This window comes from Phyllobates terribilis, unplaced genomic scaffold (assembly GCF_046119375.1).
Source record: "Phyllobates terribilis strain yellow unplaced genomic scaffold, ASM4611937v1 Scaffold_7__3_contigs__length_470593459, whole genome shotgun sequence".
Lineage (NCBI taxonomy): Eukaryota > Metazoa > Chordata > Amphibia > Anura > Dendrobatidae > Phyllobates > Phyllobates terribilis.
The window spans coordinates 318,371,770-318,391,667 of record NW_027362767.1 but is presented as its reverse complement, the minus strand read 5'-3'; positions in this window follow the sequence as shown (position 1 = coordinate 318,391,667).

The following is a 19,898-nucleotide window of genomic DNA, read 5'->3' as shown; positions in this document are numbered from 1 at the left end:
TTTGCAGTGTTTTTACATGCGGATTTGACTTGCGTTTTTCAAGTGCATTGGGACCTCAAATCCACATGCAGAAACGCACAAGTAATGGACATGCTGCGGATTTTTCCGCAAGGAAAATCCGCTGCGGAAAATTCCGCAGCATGGGCACAGAACATGCGGATTTTCATTGGGGATCATGGGGCACGGATTACCAAGCGTTTTTAAAGCGTTTCTGATGCGGAAATTCCGCATCAAAAGCGCTTGAAAAACGCATAGTGGGCACGCAGCCTAAGTCCATCTAGTTCAACCCATAGCCTAACATGTTGATCCAGAGGAAGGCAAAAAAAAACCTTGTGGCAAACACTAAGCTCCACAGTGGGGAAAAAAATTCCTTCCTGACTCCATACGACAATCAGGCTAGTTCCCTGGATCAACGCCCTATCAAGGTATCTAGTATATATAACCAGTAATATTATACTTTTCAAGAAAGGCATCCATGCCCTTCTTAAATTTTAATAGTGAATCACTCATTACAACATCATGCGGCAGAGAGCTCCATAGTCTCACTGCTCTTACAGTAAAGAATCTGCGTCTGTGATTATGATTAAACCTTCTTTCCTCCAGACGTAGAAGATGCCCCCTTGTCCCCGTCTCAGGCCTCAGAGTAAAAAGATCAGTAAAAAGGTCTTTGTACTGTCCCCTTATATACTTGTACATAGTAATAAGATCACCCCTAAGCCTTAGTTTTTCCACAGTAAATAACCCCAAGTGTAATAACCTGTCTTGGTATTGCAGACCCCCCAGTCCTCTAATAACCTTGGTCGCTCTTCTCTGCACCCGCTCTAGTTCAGCTATTTCTTTCTTATACACCGGAGACCAGAACTGTACACAGTATTCTAAGTGTGGTCACACTAGTGACTTGTATAGAGGTAAAATTATGTTCTCCTCATGAGCATCTATGCCTCTTTTAATGCATCCCATTATTTTATTTGCCTTTGAAGCAGCTGCCTGACACTGGCCACTAAACGTGAGCTTGTCGTCCACCAATACACCCAGGTCTTTTTCAGTGACAGTTTTGCCCAGTGTTTTACAATTACGCATATAATTATACATTTTATTTCCTCTGCCCAAGTGCATTACCTTACAATTATCCCCATTAAAGCTCATTTGCCATTTATCAGCCCAAGCTTCTAGTTTACATAGATCCTCCTGTAATATAAAATTGTCCTCCTCTGTATTGATTACCCTGCAGAGTTTGGTGTCATCTGCAAATATTGAAATATTACTCTGTTTCCCCCCTACAAGGTCATTAATAAATATGTTAAACAGAAGGGGACCCAATACTGACCCCTGTGGTACCCCACTGTTAACTGAGACCCAGTCTGAGTGTTTTCCATTAATAACCACCCTTTGTTTCCTATCACTGAGCCAATTCTTAACCCACATACATATATTTTCCCCTATCCCCATTGTTCTCATTTTATGTATCAACCTTTTGTGGGAACCGAATCAAAAGCTTTTGAAAAGTCCAAATACACAACATCCACTGCATTTCCTTGGTCCAGTCCGGAACTTGCCTGCTCATAAAAACTGATCAGATTAGTTTGACAGGAACGGTCCCTTGTAAACCCATGTTGATATTGGGTCAAGAGGTTATTCTTCTTCAGATACTCTAGTATAGCATCTCTTAGGAAACCCTCCAGGATTTTACCTACAGTAGAGGTTAAGCTTACTGGCCTATAATTTCCAAGTTCCGTTTTTGTCCCCTTTTTGAATATTGGCACCACATTTGCTATACGCCAGTCCTGTGGTACAGACCCTGTTTTTATGGAATCTTTAAAGATTAAAAATAATGGTCTATCTATGACGTTACTTAATTCCTGCAGTACTCGCGGGTGTATCCCAACCGGGCCCAGGAATTTGTCAACTTTAGTGATTTTTAGACGCCGCCGTACTTCCTGCTGGGTTAAGCAAGTGACATTTGATGGAGAATTTTTGTTATCACTAATCATGTTTTCTGTCAGGCGATTTTCTTGTGTAAATACGGTTGAAAAAGAATCATTTAGCATATTGGCTTTTTCCTCATCCTCATCCACCATTTCACCCAGACTATTTTTAAGGGGGCCAACACTATTATTTTTTAGTTTTTTACTATTTATGTAGTTAAAGAATATTTTGGGGTTATTTTTTCTTTCTCTGGCAATGATTCTCTCTGTCTCAATCTTTGCTGCCTTGATTTGGTTTTTACAGAATTTATTTAATTTTCTATATTTATTTAATGCCTCATCACTACCTACTTGCTTTAGTTCTCTAAATGCTTTCTTTTTGTCACTTATAGCGCCCCTTACAGCTCTATTTAGCCATAGTGGTTTCCTCCTATTTCTAGCATGTTTATTCCCATAGGGTATATATTGTGCACAGGTCCTATTCAGGATGCCAATAAATGTCTCCCATTTGCTTTGTGTAGCTTTATGTCTCAGGATATCGTCCCAGTTTATTGCACTAAGATCATCTCTCAACCATTGGAAATTTGCCTTCCTGAAGTTTAGTGTTCTTGTAACCTGGATGAGTATGGGACAGATTTTTTATACGCCAGTGTGAATGAACCCTTAGGGTACGCTAACACTTAAGTATAAATCGGACGCATGCAATCCGATAAAAAATCCGATTGCACTGGGACCAATTTTATTCAATGAGGCAGTGCAGATCTGTTATTTTTTTCTCACCTGTATTCGACATGAGGAAAAAATCGCAGCATGCTGCATATGAACACGTAAATTGGACAGGACTCGCCAAGTCTATGGGTGCGAGAAAAAAAAACGTACGGCACATGGACTATCTGTATGGCGTCCGATTTTTATGCACACATCTCAAACGAACCAGGAAATTACATCAGAAAAGCACATGAAATTCACAGCCAGAACCCTCCTGGAAACCAAGAAAAAAAAAACTTAGATAAAGAAATAGATAGATAGAAATATTAGATATATAAAAGATAGATAATAAATAGATCTCAGGTGATGTTCCACTTCTGGGGCGGCTGCGGGCTGGTATTTTTAGGCTGGGAAGGGCCCGATAACCATGGACCTTCCCAGCCTGATAATATCAGCTCACAGCTGTCTGCTTTACCTTTGCTGGTTTCATAAAATAGGGGGGACCCCACGTCGTTTTATTTATTTATTTATTAGGTTAAACAAGCATAAAAAGCTGTAGAATAAACTCCATATGAAAGGCACTATTGGGTGCAATTTTAAAAATGTAAAATATTGCAAAATTATATATCTGCAGGATATCTATCTATCTATCTATATCTTTATATATGATTGCTTTATTATTTTTGTCAAATAGCTTTTTAGTTTACATAGAGTATTAAAGTATGCAATAGATGATGTTAAAAATGCATTGCACACGGATTGCATGCGCATGTCATGCGGATCGCATATGTATCTGAGCCAAGAAATTAGGGCTCATACTCATCTGTATTTAAATCGGATGACTGCAATTTGATAAAAAATCGGATTGCACTCTGACCTGATGTTATTCACTGATTCAGTGTTCATCTGCAATTTTTTTCTCAGTTCGGATTGGACTGAGAAAAATATTGCAGGATGCTGCAAGTGGCTGCTTATACTGAACGAGACTCACCAATGCAAGTCAATGGATGCAAGAAAAAAAATTGCACAGCACACGGGCTATGCATGTTCTGTCATATTTTTGCGCACCCATCTCATAGGAAATCCGACATTTCATCAGCCGAGTACAGTAAATTCACAGCGTGAACTGTCAGAATAGAATGGATAAAGAAAAAGATGTCAGTGAAATATATAATTAGTGCAGTACGTGTGTAGCTTACTTTACATATATTTAGTTAATAAATGAATAAATAAAAGAAAAAATGGCATGGGGTCCCCCTTATTTTTATTAACCAGCTGAGAGAAAGCAGACAGCTGAGAGCTGGTCTCAATAGTCTGGGAAGGGGGCAATAAACATGAGCTTCCTAGGCTATTAATATCAGCTCACTTAGCCTTTACTGTTTATTAACAAGGGGGGGCCCCCCAAAACATGATGTGGGGCCCCCCTATTTTTAATAACAAGCAAAGGCTAAGCAGACAGATTAATATCAGCCCACAGCCCGTCATTTTTTTGGGGGTACCTCCTTTTTAATAACCAGTAAAGGCTAAGTAGACAGTTGTGAGCTAATATTAATGGCCTGGGAAGCTCGTGTTTATTGCTCCTTCCCAGACTATTAAGACCAGCTCTCAGCTGTTTGCTTTTCCTCAGCTGGTTAATAAAAATAAGGGGACCCCATGCCATTCCTTTCTATTATCTATTGATTTATTAGCTAAATACAAGTACAGAAAACTACACATGCAAAGCATTGATTATATGATTATATATCTCACTGACATATTTCTATCTATCTATCTATCTATCTATCTATCTATCTATCATCTATATCTGTATATTAGATTGTTTTATGAAAACTAGCTTGAAATGACGTTGAGAACTACTGTTTGTAAAAGCTGATGTTAAAAATGCATTGCATACGGACTGTGTACGCATGTCATGCGAATGTTAGGCTATGTGCCCACGATGCAGAAATGAAGCAGAAAATTTCTGCAGCATTTCTGCATCTCCTTGGCAGAAAAAACGCATGCAGATTGTGCATGCGTTTTTCCTGCCAAATACATGCAGATTTGAAGCAGATTCACATGCGTTTCTGCATGCAGATTGACAAGCACTTTCCAGGCGATTTTAGCATCACTTGGAAAGTGCTTGACAACTAGGTCACACTATATAAATCCATGCAAACTGCATGGATTTATATAGTGTGACCGTAAGGATTGTTTAAAAATAAAAAAATAAACCTATACTTACCCTCTGATGGCCTAGCGTGTGTAGCTGCGCTCGCTCCTGTCTGCCAGCTGATAGCGGGACACTGCACTGAAGGGCCTGCGGTCACATGACTGTGACGTCACCGCAGGTCCTTCAGTCCTGCCCGCAAGCACAGGGAAGGAGACCGGGGACTGTCGGAAGGTGAATATAAACTTTATTTTTAATTTTATTCTTTTTTTTACAGGTACAATGGTACCCAGGTCTGGATGAGAGTCTTCTCTCCTCCAGACTTGGGTACCATCCGCACATTGAAACGCATATAATCCGTGAGTACAAATGTACAGACACGGATTATGTGCGTCTCAATGCAAGTCAATGGCGGCGATTACGCCGCGCTTCCGCAAAATTAATGGACATGTTGCGGATTTTTGAGTGCAGCATAAACGCTACAGAAAAATCCGCAGCATGGGCATAGAACTTGTGGAATCCCCTTGGGGACCATGGGGTGCGGATTACCTAGCGCTTAACAAGCGTTTATTCTGCGGAAATTCCACAGCATATACGCTTGAAAAACGCTACGTGGGCACTTAGCCTTAAAAGGATAAAAGGATGGTACGTGAGAAAAATCACATTGTACTCGCATGACACTTGTCCTACTTTTCAGGAACAACATTGGAGTGATTTTAGTTATGCTAATGAGTGCGAGCCCATAATCGCACACTCACTTTGCACTCGCAAGAAAATGTTAAACCATATTGACTCCACTCATCCAACTTTTCTGGCTGAGAATGGGACCGTTTTTTTTTTTACACGATAGTGCGAGCGAATCCTTAAAAAAATGCCGGGAAGTGAATACATAGCACTCATTTCATTGTGTAGTAGAGATAACTGTACCTCTGTAACTGCAGGAAGAATATAAATTAATTTTCTCCCTGTAGTCGCTGATGCAGTAATGCTATGTGCCCACGATGCAGAAATGCTCCGGATTTTTTCCTGAGTGTTTCTGCATCTCCCTGGCAAAAAAAAACGCATGCGGATTGTACATGCGTTTTCCTGCCACATGCATTTCCGCATGCGGGTTGACAAGCGCTACCAAGCGATTATAGCATCACTTGGAAAGTGCTTGTCAACTTGGTCACAATATATAAATTCATGCAACCGGCATGGAATTATATAGTGTGACCCGAGAGAATGTAAAAAAATAAAAAAATAATGTATTCTTACCTTCCGATGGCCCCCGCAGTCTTGATTCCCTCCGTCCCGGCTGCCAGCAGCGGTATACTGAAGGACTTGCCGACGTCAGCGTCACGTGACCCGTCACATGACTATGACGTCAGCGCAGGTCCTTCAGTCCATCGCGAACTGCCGGCAAGCACAGACAAGGAGACCGGGGGCCGCCAGAAGGTAAATATAATCTTTATTTTTTATTTTATTCTTTTTTTCACAGTTTTCTATGGTACCTGGGTCCAGAGGAGAGTCTCCTCTTCTCTAGACCTGGGTACCATCCGCACATCAGAACACATCCATGCGTTCTAATGCAAGTCAATGGCGGCAAAAACGCAGCACTTCCGCAAAATAATTGGTAGTGCTGCATTTTTTTCCGCAATGATAATCCGCAGCAGAAATTTCCGCAGCATGTGCACAGCACATGCGGATTATCATTGGGGAACATGGCAGGCCTTCTACCATGCGTTTTTTAAGCGTTTCTGCAGCGCTTTTGCCGCTACGGAAACGCTTAAAAAATGCATCGTGGGCACACAGCCTAAGACAGGATTTTAGTTCTGTTTACCTAAAGATTAACCCTATATCTGCAGGAAAATAGTGTTTCTGGACAGGTTCAGTTTAAAAGCACACAGAAAAATCTGAGTCTGTAGGGTGGGGTGAATAGAAAATTAATATCATAGTACTTTATGGAAGCCGATATTCCAAACCATTGAGTGATGTGAGTTGGTTCTGACGCGCCCCCTGGGCCAGTGTTGTTTGGGGATACCCGGAGCCGGATCAGATGGGGGTTGTAGTCTCCGAGTGGCTGTGACCCGGTCCGTGCCCAGGGTGTCAAGCTCAGTGTGTGGCAGTCCTACAGATGTTATTAGAGTTCTTTGTGTCGACTACGCCACCCGTTGATTTGCGGTCAAAAGGCCGCCGCTGCAGCAGGGTCCACTGAGGCTGGTGATGTGTGTGCAGCTTAGGTAGTATAACCCCCAACGGGAGGGGTATAGCCTCAGGGGGTCAGTTGCAGAGGATGGGGGTTGTGGTGGTGCAGCGGGGATGGAAATGAGACTCAGAGTCGGGCTGTGCAGTTCAGGGTTTGTTTACTTACTGCAGTTGTTCTGGTCACTCCGGCCTTGAGTGACCACCCGAGCCGTGCTGCGTCCACCAGGTCCTGGACTCGGCCAACCCCCAGGTGATTCTGGAGCGTGGTCCTGAGCTCCCTTTCTGTCCTGTCCTCTTCTCTGGCCTTCCCCACCAGGGGTCCACCTATGTCCGGCTCCCTCGGGCCTCTTGGTGGTAAACCCTTGTCTCTGGGTTCCCTGACCCTATTCGTGGTCTGCCTTCCGGGTGGATTTAGTGGGTGATCGTGGCAGATCCTGCCCACGACCTCCGGTTCTTGGCTAAGGTGTGCTGTAGCCTCTGCCAGCTTGGGATCCGGTACCCTGTTGCCAACTCTTCACCCTCTGATCTAATTTGGGCTCTTGGAGTTCCTTCTTTCTCCCCCTCTGGGTCTTTCTTTCTCCTCTCTCTCTCTCTTGGCCTTGGAGCTGCTCTTCTCCTCTGCTCTCTTCCTCTGACTCTGCAAAAGACTGACAGACTGACCTCACTCTGCAAAAGACCCTGTCCTAAGATGGTGCCCACCTTATATTCTCCCTCTATGTGTGAGCTCAGGTGACCAGCACCCAGTGAGCTCCTAGCACTACCCAGACTGCTCCCCCTATCTGCCCCTACACTACTGGGATGTTCCACCCCCCTCCCACTCCAGCCAGGAACAGACACTGTCGTACCTGCACATTTCTCTAGTGGGAGTACCATCGGTCTGTTCCCCGGAAATGGGATGTGTGTAGTGCATGCAGCTAACTGAGCTCAGTTCCACACTCCATCCTTACCCGGGAGTGGAATATCACACCTCTGGGTTGAGGTGCAATACCCCTGTAGCAGCCGAATCCTCAGGGTGCTACAGTTCATCCATACTCCCTCTATTGCTACCAAACCTTGTCTTATGGGCTTTCCACAGCTCCCTCCTGACATAGTGGTAGTGCAGAGCATCAGCATTATCATGCTATATTCTCAGCCAGCACTATGCTTTTCCTGGGCCTAGCCAGTATTCTCTGTATCTCACCTGTAAATGTCACAGAAGAGAATATGATCTCTTGTCCATTTTTTGTTTTGTTTTGAGGTCTTTACTAAAATGACAAAAAAGTGGCACTCCATCAGAGTCAACAAGATTTTTTTCTTATTAAATAGTACGTCTTATAGTCCAAAAATACAGTAATCAGTACACTGGCAAACAGGCTTAGGGAATATTCCCACAGAAATGATCCTTATATGATAAAAATGCATTTATTGTCCTAAAGAGTGAACGCCTGAAAATGAACAGTGTTCATATATAACTTTAAGATTATTTGTTATATTTTAATGTTTTAGTGTATTGACTATGTTTTTATAGATTGGATAGTGGTAAAACTGCCTCCACTGTTTGTATGGGAACACTCCCTGAAACCTCTCTTTATTTGTACCATATAAACTAAAAAATTGCTTATCAAAAATAGCTTCACAAAAAAATTGCGGACAGACAAGATTTTTCAGGGACACATTGGAAAACCATATTAAGTCATTATATTATAAGTGATACTTATCTACAACCCATAATTTTGATATGAAGACATCGGCTACATTCACTGTAAGCTGTAAAATGATGATAATTGCGTTCAAAATAATCTGTGAAAGTTTCTTCAGCTTCAAAAAAAATCACTGATGCCTTAAATTCTTTTTAACAGACAGGGAATAAAAATGCCCTGTTTTTTTCCAGACTGTCCTGGAATTTCTGGACGGTTGGCAACCCTGGACAGTTACAAGAATGCAAAGGGTTGTTTTTTTATAAGGGTGTTATTTTCTAAGCCTTATATACAAAAGCGCTGTTAGGCAAATACTGCCCAACAGGTGGCGCAAAAGCTGCAGATACTGTACTTTGCCTTCATTTACTAACCGCCATGACTTTCCTTCCTTTCTGGCTTCATTGATTTTATTTCATAGATGAGCCTAACATAAACTATCACACATTTTTTTTCCTGGGGTCAAACATCTCTGTAATCATTGCTCAACTGTAGAGTAAAGGTTAAAAGAACAGGATAAGTAAAATCTATTCACCTTTCTGACACAAACAGCAAAAGTACAACATACTAATAAACAGCACACGATACATGATTCTATAGAAAATAAACTAGGATTTTCTTGGAATTCAATTTCTTTTTCTAGTTCTACCCATAGTATTCTTTCAATGCTAGGTTACTTGCACATAGCAGGGTTTTTTTTTTCAGGCGGATCCCACCTTGGAAACTGCCTGAAAAATCTATCAGAAAATGCTCAAAATAATAAATATCTGCATCTCTATGTGGAAACCAGTTTCTAAAATCGCCAAGTGATTAAAAGAAGTGACGTGTACATTCTGGTGTTTTCCGATTGGAAGACGCTTTGTACTTTACAAAGCAAGTCAATGGGAAAGCTTAAAAGATGTCTAGAAGACGGCCGGATGACTTTTGCAGCAATTTGCTATTTTTTTTTTATTAAAAAATGACTGAAAAATGACAATTGCCTATACACTTAGGAAACGACTAAAATAACTGTCATAAAAAAAAGCGCCATAATTTCCTGAAGCGTCTTCTGCTTGAAAACATTGGTGGGTTTGCTTGAGTTTAAAAGACGCAGTGTGTGACTCGCCCCCTGGGCCGTGGGGCACGCGGAACCGGGCGATAGGGAGACGTTGGGGGTAGTAGTGGTGGCGGCCCGGTCCCGCGGCTCAGGGTGGTCAGGCCAATGGTAGTCTGCTACGTGCTTTAGATAATGTCCGACTACGCCACCCGTGGATTGCGGTTATTAGGAACCGCCGCTGCAAGGCAGTCCGCTGGGGCTGATGATGGGTGCAGCTGAGGTGATGTGACTCCCCACGGGAAGAGTGCAGCCCCAGGGCAGTGTAGTGGATGCTGGGAGTGATGGTAGTGAGAGTCCCAGTGCCGGTAGTGCCAGAGGAGCGAAAAAGCACACAGACAACGTACTGCAGTCCAGCGTCTTTACTCACGGTTAATATCCAAGTCACTTCAGCTGGCAATGACTGCCCGAGCCGTGCTGCGTCCACCAGGTGTGGGGCTCGGTCAACTCCCAGGCAGTTCAGGAGCATGGCACAGGACCCCCTTTTATCCTTTCACTGGCCTGCCTCACCAGTGACCCACTTTTGTCCAGCTGCCGCGGACCTGTGCGGTTAAACGTGGGCCCCGTCCTCCGCCGTCCTATATGGTGCCTTCCTAGTGGATGTAGTGAGGTGTCGCACCAATATATGATCACGACGACCGGTCTTTGGCTGAGGGTTGTTTCTCCTCCACCAACTTGGGATCCGGTACCCTTAATCTGCCTGACCCTGCACCCTGGATTCTCGTGGGTTCTTAGGGTCCCTTCCACCTTCTTGTTCCTGAGCCCTTCTGTTTCTCTGTCTCTCCTTCTTTGCAGTTCCTTTCTGTTTCTGTTCCTTTCTCTTGGAGCTGAGATGAGCTAGAATCTCAGCTCCCCTTCACCTCCTCCTCGGCCTCTTCTCTAGGCCCACTTCTCCTTCTCCTCTCAGGCCCCGGCCTCTTCCCTAGGCCTGCCTCTGGAGCAGCACTCAGCCTGAGCTGCTGCTCCCTGTCAGCTCTCCTCTCCTCACAGACTGAACACTGTTCTAAGATGGTGCCCACCTTTTATACCTCCCTCTAGCCATGAGCCCAGGTGACCAGCAACCAATGGGCTCCTTCCTACACTCAGGAACCAACCCCTATCTGCCCCTACAGCACTGGGTGTTCCACCCCTCCCTCCCCACTCCAGCAGGGACATGGTCGGTCGTGCCTGCACTTCTGTCTAGTGGGAGCACCGTTGAGCTGTCCCTGGGAAATGGGGTGTGTGTGCTGCATGCAGCTAACTGAGCCCTGGTCCACACTCCATCCTTACCCGGGAGTGGAATATCACACCTCTGGCAGAGGTGCAATACCCCTGTAGCGGCCGAACCCTCAGGGCGCTACATGTGCACACCCTATAAAACACTTAGGGCTCATTCAGACGTCCATGTTTTCACGTATGAGTTCTATCTTTGTCTTTCATGGATAGCACTCATACCAATCTATGGGGTGGTCTACATGTCCAATTTGCGTTTTCCTTTTTTTTTTCCCCTATATTCCAGAAGCCTTAACTTTTTCAATTGTTTATTGCTGACATAGCCGGGTGACGTCTTGTTTTTTTTGCAGGATGAGTTGTACTCTTGAATGACACCTTCTTGCTTACCATATAAAGTACTGGAAAATGGGAAACAAATTTCAAGTATAATGAATAAAAGTGAAAATGTGCAATAGTTTTTTGGGTTTTGCTTTTATGACGTTGATTGTGCAGTACAAATGACCCATCAATATGATTCTCCTGGTCAGTACGATATCTTATCAGAGAAATCTGCTTCTTATTCTACCAGAATTGATCAGTTATTATCAAAATTCTCAATTCTAAGGGTATTCAGTGAAGACAGACTTTCCCATTACTGAGATAGGAGATGGCAGCTGCTACTGATACAAACATAATGCTGAACGGAGAGCACTGCATTAATGTGAACGTAGCCTAAAGTGTTCAGTTTCAGTCTCCATCAAAAATTACAGCATTTTTGGACAAGATAATTGGTGCATCTCAATCCCACTCAATGTCCTTGGTTGGTATTGGTCTTCTCCAGGGCAGGATTGCACACAATATCTGGGGACCATATTACATAGTAACATAGTTTTTAAGGTTGAAGGAAGACTAAGTCCATCTAGTTCAACAAATAGCCTAACATGTTGATCCAGAGGAAGGCAAAAAAAAACCATGTGGCAAACACTAAGCTCCACATTGGGGAAAAAAATTCCTTCCTGACTCCACATACGGCAATTAGACTAGTTCCCTGGATCAACGCCCTATCAAGGAATCTAGTATATATAACCTGTAATATTATACTTTTCAAGAAAGGCATCCATGCCCTTCTTAAATTTTAGTAGTGAATCACTCATTACAACATCATGCGGCAGAGAGTTCCATAGTCTCACTGCTCTTACAGTAAAGAATCCCCGTCTGTGATTATGATTAAACCTTCTTTCCTCCAGACGTAGAAGATGCCTTCTTGTACCCGTCTCTGGCCTCAGGGTAAAAGGAGAAAGGTCTTTATACTGTCCTCATATACTTGTATATAGTAATAAGATCACCCCTAAGCCTTCGTTTTTCCAAACTAAATAACCCCAAGTGTAATAACCTGTCTTGGTATTGCAGACCCCCCAGTCCTCTAATAACCTTGGTCGCTCTTCTCTGCACCTGCTCTAGTTCAGCTATGTCTTTCTTATACACCGGAGACCAGAACTGTACACAGTATTCTAAGTGTGGTCGCACTAGTGACTTGTATAGAGGTAAAATTATGTCCTCCTCATGAGCATCTATGCCTCTTTTAGTGCATCCCATTATTTTATTTGCCTTTGCAGCAGCAGCCTGACACTGGCCACCAAACGTGAGCTTGTCGTCCACCAATACACCCAGGTCTTTTTCAGTGACAGTTTTGCCCAGTGTTTTACAATTAAGCATATAATTATACATTTTATTTCCTCTGCCCAAGTGGATTACCTTACAATTATCCCCATTAAAGCTCATTTGCCTTTTATCAGCCCTAGCTTCTAGTTTACATAGATCCTCCTGTAATATAAAATTGTCCTCCTCTGTATTGATTACCCTGCAGAGTTTAGTGTTATCTACAAATATTGAAATATTACTCTGTATGCCCCCTACAAGGTCATTAATAAATATGTTAAAAAGAAGCGGGCCCAATACTGACCCCTGTGGTACCCCACTGTTAACTGTGACCCATTCTGAGTGCGTTCCATTAACCACCCTTTGTTTCCTATCACTGAGCCAGTTCTTAACCCACATACATATATTTTCCCCTATCCCCATTGTTCTCATTTTATGTATCAACCTTTTGTGTGGAACCGTATCAAAAGCTTTTGAAAAGTCCATATACACAACATCCACTGCATTTCCTTGGTCCAGTCCGGAACTTGCCTCCTCATAAAAGCTGATCAGATTAGTTTGACAGGAACGGTCCCTCGTAAACCCATGTTGATATTGGGTCATGAGGTTATTCTTCTTCAGATACTCTAGTATAGCATCTCTTAGGAAACCCTCCAGGATTTTACCCACAGTAGAGTTTAAGCTTACTGGCCTATAATTTCCAAGTTCAGTTTTTGTCCCCTTTTTGAATATTGGCACCACATTTGCTATACGCCAGTCCTGTGGTACAGACCCTGTTATTATGGGATCTTTAAAGATTAAAAATAATGGTCTATCTATGACGTTACTTAATTCCTGCAGTACTCGTGGGTGAATCCCATCCGGGCCCGGGGATTTGTCAACTTTAGTGATTTTTAGACGCCGCCGTACTTCCTGCTAGGTTAAACAAGTGACATTTACTGGAGAATTTTTGTCATCCCTGATCATGTTTTCTGTCATACGATTTTCTTGTGTAAATACGGTTGAAAAAAAATCATTTAGCATATTGGCTTTTTCCTCATCCTCATCCACCATTTCACCCAGACTAATTTTAATGGGGCCAACACTATCATTTTTTAGTTTTTTACTATTTATGTAGTTAAAGAATATTTTGGGATTATTTTTACTTTCTCTGGTTGTCAGGTTGTGCCACGTGACGTCTAATACTTGCAATACAACTGAGAATAGTAATCTCCCCTAAAACAATTATGGCAGATTGATGGATAGAGCCTTAACCCATTGGTAAGAAGAGGTTGGAGAAAGGCCCTGTGAGGCCGAAACTTTGCATGTCCATTTTTTTTATGTGTACACTGGTGCCTATGAAACTTTTTTGAAGGACACCACCCGGTGCCTTGGATCCTTGGATTGTTCACAGCTTTACAAATGAGTGGAGGTGTGTACCAAGTCTGCATGGGACACGTAGTGGGTCACAGGATATACCTTTTTGAATGATAAGAAGAGGGGTCTCCTGCTCCCTTTTTGAATACACCAGAAAAGATAAAATATCTACACATGTATCTCATTGTAATGTATGGTATTTCACAGAGATAGTGGAGCGAGCATGGGCATCTCTCCACCTATTCTTTTCCTTTCTATAGTGCTCAATTACGGTCTGTGCCGCATCATGGCATCACGTTCAGGATGCATGTGTTGCGCCCCTGCGGGTCCAGTTGCCACAGAGGTACTGCATTTCAGCCAGAGGTGTGGTACCCCACTCTCAGGTAAGGAGGGAGCACTACCCAGGACCCAAACACTCACATCCAACACTACACCATTCCCTAGGGAGGGTCCAGATAGCTCCTGAGGGAGAGCACAGACCCGCTCCCTGTCTAGAAGGTGGAACTAGTAGAGGGTGGAGGAAGTAGTTTAGGGGAGCACTGAAGGAAGAGTATAAAAGGAAGGGTAGAAACATCTAGAGAGTTCAGTTCCAGTCCTGGGTCCAGACCCAATGAGAGAGTGTGGCACCCCAGGGGTCTGGTTGCCACAGTGATAGAAATATCACGTCTGAGAGCAAGTGGGAGGTTCCCTGGTCAGGAGCCCTTAAACATGCAACACCTCCTGTCCCAGACCAGATAGGGGAGGAACCTGCCCTATATAAACGGGATCTGGGGCGGGGTTAGTTCAGTTAGAGCCTGGAGTGAAGTTTCAGACACAGGGAAAGCAACAGCTAGGAGCTCTGTAGGAGCAGGAGCTGAGTGCCAGGGACTGGAAGCAGATATTGCTCGTCCTGGCTGAAGACACTACGACCGGACAACGGAGTCCGAGGCTGTGGGGATCTCTAAGTCCAGCAGCAGAAACCAGCCGGCAGGGGATTCCAGGTCCTCTGGCCATAGAATCCCGGAGGCTCAGTCACGAGCAAGGGAGCGGTACCGCCATCGAGGAGCGGAAGCTACCAGAGGGTCCAAGTCACCAGCCATACGGGTGAGCACCACACGGTATACTCAGGGACGTGGGCTACTTCCACTCGCTTACAGCAAGGTAGCCAGGAAGAGTGCAGACAGACGGGGAGGCCTACAACTCCACCTGGCCAGGGGAACTCCTGTTTGTTCGCAGACTGACCAGGCCCCTTATGCTAGCCAGTACTCCCGGGAGGGTCTGCCTTATCATCATCAGTAAAGACCCTGAACTGCACTGCAAAGACTCTGAGTTGATCCTGCTTCACCCGTGCACCATCACTCCCATCATCCACACTCGCTGCCCTGAGGCTATACTCCTCCCGTGGGGAGTTGTCCCATCCTCTGCTGCGCACACAACACCAGCCTCAGCGGTCTGCCTTGCAGCGGCGGTACACCCTGACCGCAATCCACGGGTGGCGTAGTCGGATATTAACCCAAAACATATAAAAGACTGCCACTGGTTTGACCACCCTGAGCCACGGGACCGAGTCGCCGCCACAGAGACTACAACCCCCAGAGACCCGGCTCCGGGTAACCCACACGCGTGCACACACGGCCCAGGGGGCGCGTCAAGAGGACCGTGGAGGAGTTAGAGAGTTAGTTAGTCCGAACAGTTGGTGACAGGAGTCTGTCACAGTGAGTGAAGAGAGAAAACCGGAGCGGTGAGAAGGGCTCCAGTGAGAGAGAGGATCTTAGGGGCATGGGAAGTGTGAAGTCCACCCGTGCGCCCGAGTTCACGCCAACTGTGAAGAGATCAGGTCGCAATAGGGGACTGGCCCCAGACTAGTGGAGGACTACAAGACTCAGCTAGCAAACTGGAGGTTGTGGTATCTTCAAGTGCCGTAGCCAACAACAACACACATTCGCTGAAAAGGTGGCCATATAGGACAAAGGGAACATAAAGGACGTCGCCCAACAAGGCCCGCAGTCACTGGCTCGGGACACTGTGTGTGAGGCGCAGGGCAGAAGGGCGAGAGCCAGCGCAGAGAGAGACGACCTGGGAAGGTACACATGAAGGGGACGATCAAGTGCACCCAAGTTAACTGAGAGTTGGCTGGATCACTTCCCCGGAGGACACAGGACGACGTGGGCGGTTATAATCCGGCAGTTGTAACCCGGAGCATCTTAATAACTGTGAGTAAACACTTGAAGACAGCACCCCACTGTGTCCTTCACTTAATTGCTGCGTCACCTGCCTTGCACTACAACACCAACATCTCAAATCATTTATTTAACTGCCCTGGGTCCTAGCTCTACCCGTGGAGAGCTGAACCATCTCTGCTGCGTCACCAACAGCCCCAGTGGACCTGAACAGCAGCGGCAGCCACCTATAGCCGCGTACCACGGGTGGCGTCATGAATCTTTATTCCCCAAAACTTTATTTCCCCAATTGACTTCCCATTTATTGACCACCCTGGGCCACGGACCGGGTCACTGCCGCCGTGACTACCCCAAATAGAACCGACCGGCCCGGCTACCGAATACCCCACGGCCCCAGGGGGAGCGTCACATGCACCCCTGACATAGAGTTTCCAGCAATAGGTATGATGTGTAAATAAGGCTTGGTACTTTTACTCATCTTCATTAGTTTAATAACCTGCACCCAAACCTCTGGAGTAGTTTCCTGGGAATGTCTGCACTCGGTGTAAGATGTGCGGGTGTGGCTCTGTTTACACAGAATATGAAAGGCCCTGAAGCTGACGTGGAGCGTAATTAAGGGCACATTAGAGGATTTCTCTAAGTTGTTTACAGACACTGACAACAGGTCCCAATTGAAAGCATCTCATTACACGGACATATCATTTGTTTTCCTGAGCTGTTGTTCTTTTGTCAGTGGGCGTTCTCTTGTACACCTCAATGAAAATACAGCATATGCTTCCCGCTTGGCTTCTAATTACCTCCAGAAATGTGACTTAGGCTTTATGAAGCAAAACAGGTTCGGATCTAACATCACTCATTGTATTTAATCACCTAAATGTTTGAACACTTGCAATTGCCAGTCATTACAATATGTCAGGGTGATTTTTTTTTAAATAATAATAATGAATGGTGCAATGTATGAAAATAAATTGAAAAGTTCTCCAACTAACTACTTTTATTAAATGTTAATCAGACATGCTTGTGGCGTGACAAGTTACCATGGACCCCACAGCAAAATTTCAAATGTAGCCTTATTGCATCAGGTCACAAATAGTGTTGCGCGAGTGTGCTCGGTTAACCCTTTCACCGAGCACGCTAGGGTGCTGCCCGAGTATTATCGGCGTACTTGGCATCTATGCCCGAGCCGCCGCGGCAGCATATGTCTCGGCTGTTAGACAGCTGAGACACATGCAAGGATTGCCTGTTTGTTAGGCAATCCCTGCATGTGTCACAGCTGTCTAGAAGCCGCGATACATGCAGCCGCGGCGTCTCGAGCATAGATGCCGAGCACTCCGAAAATACTCGGGCAGCACCCGAGAGTGCTCGCCGAAAGGGTTAACTAACCACACTTACGCAACACTAGTCACAAAATATTGACGATTATTTTGATCTCCCACCTGTCGAGCACTGATTGATTAGATGCGAGTCTATTGGTGCCCGTTTAATACCCAGTTCACATGTGGTACCACAATTGTATGTAGACAGAACAATCATTAGTACGAGTGTTCTATCCCCATACATGCAGCACGGTGGCTCAGTGGTTAGCACTGCAGCCTTGCAGCTCTGGGGTCCTGGGTTCATATCCCACCAAGGACAACATCTGCAAGGAGTTTGTATGTTCTCCCCGTGTTTGTGTGGGTTTTCTCCGGTTTCCTCCCACACTCCAAAGACATACTGATAGGGAATATAGATTGTGAACCCCAATGGGGACAGTGCCCATAATGTCTGTAAAGCGCTGTGGAATTAATGGCGCTATAGAAGTGAGTAAAATAAATAAATAAAAATAAATACATCAGGCATATTGCTGGCAGCACATTCCCTGTTTTCACCGGGTGATGTGCTGCCAACCATAATGAATTAATGGCCCAGATGAACTGTCCAATTGACCAACAGACCTGTTTTTTTGCTCCTTCTTTGACTGATCACTGCCTTGTTTACACGGGCCAATGATCGGTAGGTAGTGTAGTTATGAACACTCATCTTCCAATTAACGACATGTAAAAAGATGCACTCCAACCTGCTTAGCTATTGGGCCCAATGGTAACTTGTACAATGACGGTTATTCCCATGTAGACTGGTCATAAGACTCAAGTCATGGGTTGAGTATTTATGTTTAAATTGGATCCGTCACCAGATTTCACAATACATACTGATGTACTTACTTTATCTTTTTAATTTTAATAATAGGCAGTGAAAGTTTTATCAAGTCTAATAATGCATACCATTAAAGTTTCATTCAGATGTACATGTAACACAATCCATGAACAGACCGTGATACCCAAAATATCTGCAGGTCTCTTGACCCAAACTTGACAGCCTCATAGGAACATATGAGGCTGTTCAGGTCAGGATCATGTTCTACGGACATCTGAATGAGGCTTTAGATTGTGGATACTGGTGGCAGATACCCTTTACTAATTAAGGAATCTGGCACTCATGGGATAAACTATATAATCTTATTTAAAGGGATTGTCTGGTCTAAAATGAAAAGTCTGCAGTCACTCTGTGTGTATTGAGCGAAGCTGCACCCACTAGACAGGTTATGCCTGGAAGTATGCATATTGCATACTTGACCGCCATTCCCGAGGCAGAGAATGGTGATTCCTGGCAGCACACAGTGCGTGCACTGGGAGGATTCACAAGTCTGCAGTCACACAGAGTTACTCTAGGCTTTTAATTTTAGACCAGACAACCCCTTTAACCGATGAACACTGTACAGATATGTGACGTTTCGGTCTTACTGACCTTCATCAGACATATACATGTAGGAAAAAAAGGACCAAAACATGAATAACAAGTAACGAGGCAGCAAAACAGTATACTTGACTATTGTCACTGGGAGAAAAGTACCGGATTCCTTAATTAGTGGATTTAAGGGGATAGGACCCTATCCGTGCACCTACAAGTCTTAGGAGGGCTGAAATTCCTTTATTACATAGGCAGATTCATTTTAACTACATCAGTAACAAAATAAACTATGAGAGATTATGAAAAATAGGTAGCCTTTTTCTAGAAACATCGCCACTCTTGTCCATGGGCTGCTAATGAAATTACATCTCAGCCTATTTTGCGTAAACAGAGCTAATCAGTAATTCTAGACAAAGTGCATGGACAAGAGTGGTGCTGTTCATGGAAAAAAAAGTTGCCTTCATTTCTAAACTCATAACCTCATTTAGTTACTTAAAGGGGTTGTCCATTACTAGATAACTCCTTCTTAACAGCTAAAGAGCCCCAGAAAAAAATAAAAAAATATATACAGTACTTACCTCCTAGACTCTTCCAATGTCGCCACTGTGTCCACCTGCAGTCACATAACATTGCGGCCACTGATCAGCTGTAACTTTCACTATTCCTTCAGCGCATGAGGGAGGTAAGTATATGTTTTTTTACTTCATGTGGGAGACTTTAAATGTTAAGAAGGGGTTTTTAAATACTGTAGTAGACAACCCTTGTTAATCAATTTTGTTAGAGGCTATGATCTAAAAAATGCAGGCACCCAGGTAAATTTAAAACTCAAAAAAAGAAATAGACTACTCTTTGTGTCAGTCTGTAAATGAATTACTGATTACAGACATAGGCGGATTATAATGAGGGCAATCCAGGTTACCGCCTGGGGCCCGAGGCCCCAGGGGGCCCATGAATTGCTCCCATTATAATGCGCATTTTTTTCGGTCACAGGCACAGCCGCGCTGGCCGAAGGTTAGATGATCACGGTCACCGCTGCGGGCCCGCAGCTGTAGGCGGTTTGAATCATGCTGT